Raw genomic sequence first — 8,564 nt, 5'->3', positions numbered from 1 at the left:
TTCCACGCCTATTGGCCAATTCAGGGCGCTTCCGTGCTTCCGGCAGTCTTCAGTTCGTCCAGTTGAAGGCTATACTTCGCCGCGTTGATGGTTTCGTTTGGTTGAAGAGGCTCATAATATACCACGCCCTTAAAATTCCACCAGATACTCAGAAGAATCTTTTTCGCGTGAAGCCCCGGCTTGGCCACTGTTTGCGTAGACGCGCCGCTGGTTCCCCACGACCTCTTGCGGCTAATATAATTGTATAGGATCCAACTTTCATCGCCTGTTATGATCCTCTTCAAGAACAGTTCTTTTTGGTGCCGTTGAAGCAGCATATCGCAGACGTTCACACGTTCCAGCAACTGCCGTTCATTCATTTCGTGTGGCACCCACACATCCAGTCGACTTGAGAATCCTAGCTTCTTCAGATGGTCATGCACGGTGGAAACAGACGGTGGAAACAGACTTGTGCAGAGTGTCGGCGAGTTCTCTAACTGTCACTCGAGGATTTTCGTGCACGAGATCCATAAGAAGCGTTTCATCAACCTCCTGAGGCCGGCCTGAGCGAGCTTGATCTTCCAAGTTGAAATTGCCAGCTTCGAATCTTCGATACCATTTTCGAACTATCTGGTGAGTGACGCAGGCATCTCCATATACTGAGAACATCTCATTCAGGGTCTGCGAAGCCGTGAAGCCACGTTTAAAGCAATATAGCATCACATGACGAAAATGGACTTTTTGGTTCTCCATTTTTCAAACTGATTTCTGACGAAATAGTGCACTTAGGAAGATCTGCGAAGTTTCCTTAGCGGGCTCGTAGATCCGGGAATGTTTGTTGGCAAACATAAAATCGTTTAGAGCGCCCTCGTTCTTACTGATTACATAGAAATGTGGAGCGCACGAAATTTGAAACGAACTTTCCGAACAACCTAATAGATGAAAAATTGGATTATTCATTTGTACACCTAATACTAGACTTTTTTGTTCTATTTGGTTTCAAGAATATATTGTTACAATTGCGCCCTAACTTTTGTTAATTTGACAATTTTAAAATTTCCAATGGTTGATGGCCGCCTAATTCGATGTCTTGAGAGAGGCAAGCTTTGTTGAGAGAAGACGGAGTGATCCTCCATCCTCCCCTTCAGTAGTTATTTCTCTCGCGGTGGAGCGTAGGCGAACCCTGGGCGGGCAGGTGCGTCTCCAGTTTCTCAGGGATGCTGTAGTGTCCGATATCAGTTGAGGATTGCCGAAGTATAGGGAGTTGGCCCGACCCGCATCGCACCAGACCGTCCCGTGCCGGTCCCCGATTACGCTGGTCCGCCCCCGGCAGCCAGTAGAGTCGTCCTCCCTGTTTACGCCGAAAAGGTCGGCGGGCACGTTCTGTGACCTTCTTCCGGGACATAACGTCCCTGCAGAAGGAGGTCGCTGCTTTTTGTCCTTGCCTAGCATGGCCCTGAAAACAGCTGACAGGGAGAGGTATGAAACGCGGCGTGTGCATGAGCCGGCGGTGTGCGTGTTCCATCGCGGAACTTTGTTGTTGTCCAAACGGTTGGCGAGTTCGAGATCCAACCCATTTTGCGAGCGGTATTGTTATCGAAGTCCGTCGTACGGAATAATCCGACCCTAACTCGTCTTTTGTAAAATAGACAATATATTTCATTGTTCACCACAATCAGCCGATAAAGTGTGTCGTCGACAAGGAGAAAATTATTCCACGAACCCGCCCATCTCCGACTTAAATCACCGGGAGCTAGACGTTCCCGCACGAAGCAGGAATCGGGAGTCGCGATCCGACTATTATTAATTTCGGCGGAATGATTAGAAGAGAATCGGTGGTAAGGCCGTTTCCGTACCTGGCGCCCAACACTTGGAAAGATTTCGCCATTTCGTGGATTTGATCGGATCGGGCTCGCGGCCTTTCGCTACCGGCGCAATTCTTCAACGTCTATTTGAAAATAACGTCGCAAATTATTGTGTCACACGTCGGGAATTATTAGCTGTAGATTCAGTCAAGTTCTTTCATCATTATTTGTATAGCAGAAAATCCATTGTCCGAACGGATCATATTTCTTTAAAATGGTTAATGTTACTTAAGGATCTTGAAAGGCAATTAGTTCGTTGGTTGGAAAAGCTTCAATAATATGATTTCGAGATTTGGTGTCGGAAAGATGGTTCTTATCGGAACGCTGATGGACTCTCGTGTCGACTATGTGAATTGCTTTCTTGTTATTACTGTGAGAAAGTCGAACACAAAGAATTAGAAAATAATGCTGGAACGGTCGGTCGAATGAGTGAGTCCCAGATGCGCACAGAATAAAACGGACATAGCAGGTTGAATGAAACAGACACAGTGACAAACGGACACAGTAAGAAAAGGACACAGTAAGAAACGGACACAGTGACAACCGGACACAGTAACAAACGGACACAATAGGAAACGGACACATGGTGGTTGCAATCGGACACAGTGACAATCGGACACAGTAGGAAACGGACACACGGTGGTTGCAATCGGACACAGTGAGAAACGGACACAGTAAGAAACGGACAAAGTGAGAATCGGACACAGTAAAAAATGGACACAGTATCAAACGGACACAGTAGGAAACGGACACAATAGGAAACGGGGTGCGAAAAAAGTGAAGAAAAAGTAAAATCTGATCATACGTGCATTATTTATGTGTATTATTGCTGAATCGACTCATCTTTTCATACTGTGCGGTCACTTCTGCAGTTGTGCAGATTGTTCTAGTTAAATCATGCAAGATAGTGATAATGTTAAAACTTGTTCAATTTGCAAAGCACAAATTTCATCGGTGTACAAAAAATATATGCCATAAACATGTCTTACTTTTATTTGAATACCAGGTATGTCGGTAACTACTTTCCGGTTTTTGTAACAGATGTCACTAGCCATAAGTATGCAATGTTATGATTTGATACATATGTCATTTTATTCTACTGACATTAACCTCAAAACTACACAAGTTACGTTCCGCCAAAATAACAGCGTTATAGATTAATAATTTTTTGAAAATGTCGAGTTTTGTGCCTGAAAACGTGCATTTGCGGGATGCATTACTTTTCTTGTTTAATCAAAAGAAAAAAGCCGCTGAAAGTCATCGTTTGCTGGTAGAGACTTACGGTGAGCATGCTCCAACCATAACAACATGTGAAACGTGGTTTCGACAATTCAAATGTGATTTCAACGTTCAAGACAAAAAACGTCCTAGTAGGCCGAAAACGTTTGAAGATGCGGAATTGCAGGAGTTATTGGATGAAGACCCAACACAAACTCAAAAACAATTGGCAGAAAAGTTGAATGTGAGCCGAGTAGCAATTTGTGAACGATTACAAGCGATGAGAAAGATCCAAAAGATGGGAAGATGGGTGCCACATGAATTGAATGACAGGCAATTGGAAAATCGAAAAATCGTCAGTGAAATACTGCTTCAAAGGTATGAAAGGAAGTCATTTCTGCATCGAATAGTAACGGATGATGAAAAGTGGATTTATTTCGAAAATCCCAAGCGAAAAAAATCATGGTTATCACCTGGCGAAGGCGGCCCATCGACTGCAAGGCCAAATCGCTTTGGTCGCAAAACCATGCTCTGTGTCTGGTGGGACCAGGTTGGTGTCGTAAATTATGAACTGTTGAAACATGGAGAAACAGTTAATACTGATCGCTACCAACAAATGATCAATTTGAACTGTGCATTGATCGAAAAACGTCCACAATACGTTCAAAGACATGATAAGGTAATTTTGCAGCATGACAACGCGCCATCTCATACAGCAAAACCAGTCAAAAAAGTGTTGAAATCACTTGGATGGGAAGTTTTATCGCACCCGCCGTACTCTCCAGACCTGGCTCCATCCGACTACCACCTTTTCGCATCGATGGGGCACGCGCTTGCAGAGCAGTACTTCGCCGATTTCGAAGAAGTTAAAAAATGGCTCAATGAATGGTTTAACTCAAAGGAGAAACAGTTCTTTTGGAATGGCATCCATAAATTGCCTGAGAGATGGGCAAAATGTATAGAATCAAATGGCCAATACTTTGAATAAATATATTTTAACTATCCATTGTAAATAACGTGTTTTCTTTAGCGAAAAAACCGGAAAGGGATTACCGACACACCTGGTAAAAACATTTAGAATTGTCAGCATCTTTTTTAATACATATTCTTTATGACGTTTATCGCACACATTCTAAGACAGTAGATTTGTTGCCAATATAACAGTATTATATATGTTAAGCATTACGTACTGAAATGTGTTGTAGACTAAGGCTGTATGCAAAATTAGGTTGAAAGTATTTACTGCCAATTTCTCACAATACTTTAAGGTGAATTATATAAAAATTACTTATATGCTAATATTCAAAGTTATTTTCTTTAATAATATGTATTATAAACATTTCCGAAACAATATGTGTTACATAATTATATAACAATTATATAATAAGCCAACAAAAGAACAGTAGGAAGCACGCATACTAAAATATAACGTATATCTTAAAATATATACGGTTATTTTTATCTGCAACGACTGCAAGGTTTACGTGCTTTCCGTTTTCGTGTAATCTGGAACATTATGTAAATGTTTCAATGTGTAAATATTATATCTGTCGATAATGAGTAACGTTTCAATGTATACTTACTTTTGATGGAATAATGTTTTCAATAAACGTTAATGGTTGCTGACTATTCTTAATATATTTTTCGCAGTCTCGACGTGTGAGCTTTATTAGAGTAATCTTAGGTTCTAATAGATTTATTGGGATATATTTGGGATCTATAGTAACTTGTATTTTTTCTTCACAATTTTTTCCAGTATGTCTATCAAAGATATATTTGGAATATTTTCGTTTCCTGAAGCGTGATAAGGCAAGTTAATAAGAATGTAAGTCAGACATACATAATACAGTTAATACTAACTTTGCATATTTATATGTTGTTCATAACAAACAGTTTCAGGTAGTCCAACAAATAATTCCTCTTAATAATTTTTGTCATTTTCATTTTGCAAAGATATGTCTAATACATTTTCCTTCTCTAGAGCATGATAAAGATAATTATCTTTTTAAAAAATAATTGTTAGTAAAATATAAAAATTATTGTTAATACTAACCTTGCATATTTACGTGTTCTTGATGTAGAATGTTTTTAGATATTCCGATAAATATTCGCAAAAATTGTTCAATGGGTAACCTAGAAAAATATTTTAATATAACGTTATATATATATATATATGTATATATATATATATATTGGGTGAGTGCAAAAGTTCGTGCGGAGTTTGTGAGTAAAAGTCACACAGTGATTAGGCAAACAAAAATCTTTATTCAATCAATGATATATTCTCCATCGTTTTCTATAATCTTTTCCCAACGTTCTGGCAGCATACGGATGCCTCGATCATAAAAACTGCGCGGTTTAGATTCGAAGAACGAAGAGACGCCGTTTTTTAAGGCCTCCAAAGAGTCAAAGTTTTTTCCATTTAAATAATTTTGCAATGACCGGAACAAGTGATAGTCAGATGGTGCGATATCAGGAGAATACGGTGGATGCGTTAAGACATCGCATTTCAGGCTCTTCAGTTTGCGCAGCGTCTTTTTCGAAACGTGTGGTCTGGCGTTGTCGTGATGAAAGACGACTCCCTTGCGATTTGACAAAATCGGACGTTTCTCTTTTATTTCTCGATTCAGATTGGTTAATTGGCGACAGTACTTGTCCGAATCAATCGTTTCGCCAGCGGGGAGAAGCTCGAAATAGATTATGCCCTTGCAATCCCACCAAACAGAGAGCATCACCTTCATCGGGTGCAAACTGGCCTTTGGCATTGCGTCACCATGCTCACCTGATTGTTTCCATGTCCGTTTGCGCTGAACATTGTTGTAGAGGACCCATTTCTCATCGCCCGTCACTAGTCGATCCAAAAACGACTCGTTATTGAGCCGCCCGAGTAAAGAAACGGCTGCAGAAATTCGCTTGATTTTGTTCTTCTCGGTCAGCAAATGGGGCACCCATATATCGAGCTTCAAATCGAATCCCATCTTTTTTAAACGCCGAAAAGCGGTTGATCGGTCAACGTTTAGTGCTGTAGCAACTTCTTCTGTTGAAATTCGCGGATTATTGAGCACTAAAGTACGCAAAACATCGTCATCAATGTCAGAAGGTCGACCAGAGCGTGGCTCGTCTTCAAGGTTAAATTCTCCGCGCCGAAATTTAGCAAACCATTTTTCCACAGTTCGTTTAGCTGGTGCTTCATCCTGATAAACATCCTGAATGTTTTTTACGGCTGCGGCAACGTTTATTCCCTTCCGAAACTCGTAAAGCATAACATGCCGTAAATGCACCTTATCGATACTGATTTTTAAAGTGATATTTCTCGAAGCAGTTTGTATGAAAACAAATGATTTTTTTTTTAATAACAGCTGAAGACGTCACCTTTCCAACGTTATATAATATGTAGATGGAAGTATTAATGACAACACTTTACGACGCTTATCCCTAACTCCATCTATTGAAACTCCGCACGAACTTTTGCACTCACCCAATACATGTGTGTGTGCTTGTGTGTTCAACTAATGTTAGAGAATTCTTTTTTGACGGGACCTAATATTCATCTTATACAGGATGCTAAATTTCAAACGTAACAGACAAAAAATTTTGAAAACTATGAAAGATATTAAAAAAACTAAAACACGTTTTCCATGATTTCGAAAGGGAAAGAGAATGGCATTATCAGTTTTTTATTTGGAGGGCATTTTCAAGGTCAGTTGAAGGTCAACTTAATTTTTTAAAATAGAAAGTCCAATTTTTTATTATACCTTCTTTTTATACCAATTAATTTTAACAACTTTTGTCTGAAACATTTCTTTATTTGCCTAATATTTTTTTAAATATTTGAGGAAAACTTTTTGAGGTAACTTTTTCAACATTTAACTTACGATATCTCGTTAACTATTCGTTGAAAGAAAAAATAGTATTAAACCTTTTTACTTCATTTACTATCAAAAATATAATACTATAATAGTGCTCTAACTTTTGTTAACTTATCGACCTTTGGAAATTTCAAATTATTAAATTAATTCATATCCATTTTCCGTGTGCCGTCGGCGAATGTCGCGTCCGCGAGTACCACTTGTCGCGAAACACCTTACGTCCGCCGGTCTAAAGCGAAGATTTCCGTCGATCGGGCGTCCAGTCTGACGCTTCACAAGACCTCTGTCCGCGTCTTACAAGCAGAACAAGGTGCTTCAAGATTTCCGTACGACCAAAAATGTTCGCCGCCGGGTACGGCTGTTGTTGTACATAAGAATAAATTCAGTTTAAGCTTAATCTTACTCGGTCGGCTTCTGTGTCCTCCTGCACTTATAGCGATTAAAGATCGCGTACTTGCGCCCTCCGCGCACAGCGCTGTGCGGTACCGCGCCATCGCTGTCGGCGGAACCCGACGGGAACAGTAGAAGATGGAAGTTATGGTCATCAAGCGATAAACATGTATTACAGATTGTTGTTTCTCAAAAGGAGATTAAGAATATAATGGGAGGGGTTCATGATTTTGTTTCAAGAGGACATTTCGGTGTGAATAAGACGTTAGATAGAATTCGTCAAGGTTTTTATTGGGCCATTTGTAAGAAAGATGTAGAGGATTGGTGCAGAACTTGTAAAATTTGTGTTGAAAGGGTAGATCCTTCTGATAAAGGGAAATCTCCTCTGCAAATTTACAATGTTGGTGCCGAGTTTGATAGATTGCAAATGGATATATTAGGTCCTTTTCCTAATAGTTCTTCGGGGAATAAGTATCTTCTAGTCATAGTTGATTGTTTTTCAAAGTGGATGGAGGCTTTCCTACTAAAGAATATTAGAGCTTCTTCGGTGGCTGAAGTTTTCGTCAGTCAAGTAGTTTCTCATCATGGGGTTCCCTTGGAAATTCATACTGACCAACTAAAGCTTTTGAATCAAAGCTTTTCCAGAAACTTACTCAATTGTTGGGAATGAAGAAAACAAGAACAATCGCTTTGCATCCGCAATCAGACGGTCAAGTGGAACGACAACACAAGACGATTCTGGATTATTTGGCAAAATTTATCTCTGATCATCAGAAGGATTGGGATCATTGGATCCCAATATATCTTTTAGCCTATCGTTCTTCAAAACATGAAACTATGGGATTTACTTCGGCAGAACTTTACTTTGCTTGAAATTTTCGTATTTCTCTTGATCTTTTACGAGGGACTTTCTCCTAATGAGGAGCAGTTTTTATCAGAGGAATCCTATGTTTTTAAATTAAGAAAAAAATTAGATTCGATTCATGAAACGGCTCATAATTCTTTGTTTATTAAATCTGAGAAGGTGAAATCTTCATACGATAAGAAAGCAAGGGATATTGTTTTTTCAATCGGATAGAAAGTTTGATTACTCAATCCTCGTCGTGTAAAGGGAAAGGCTCCTAAACTTCTGAGAAGTTGGGAAGGTCCTTATAAAATTATTAAAAGTTGAGTGATGTAGTTTATTGCATTCAAATATCTCCAAAGCATGGAAAAAAATCATTCTTGCAGATAAATTGGCGTC

General features: G+C 39.5%; 1 long non-coding RNA gene across 1 annotated transcript; it reads right to left on the bottom strand.

Moving 5' to 3' along the window:
- Window positions 1-4,407: 4,407 nt before the first annotated feature.
- On the bottom strand, window positions 4,408-5,191 carry LOC112590368 (uncharacterized). The gene is made up of 4 exons (XR_003114159.1): window positions 5,116-5,191; window positions 4,923-5,039; window positions 4,646-4,856; window positions 4,408-4,568 (listed from the first exon to the last, which is right to left on the bottom strand). It is a non-coding gene; the product is annotated as an uncharacterized LOC112590368 (long non-coding RNA).
- Window positions 5,192-8,564: the final 3,373 nt, after the last annotated feature.

Source organism: Harpegnathos saltator, unplaced genomic scaffold (genome assembly GCF_003227715.2).
Source record: "Harpegnathos saltator strain DR-91 unplaced genomic scaffold, Hsal_v8.6 scaffold795, whole genome shotgun sequence".
Classification (NCBI taxonomy): Eukaryota; Metazoa; Arthropoda; class Insecta; order Hymenoptera; family Formicidae; genus Harpegnathos; species Harpegnathos saltator.
The sequence above is the reverse complement of the archived record's forward strand: the minus strand, read 5'-3'. Positions and strand labels throughout refer to the sequence as shown.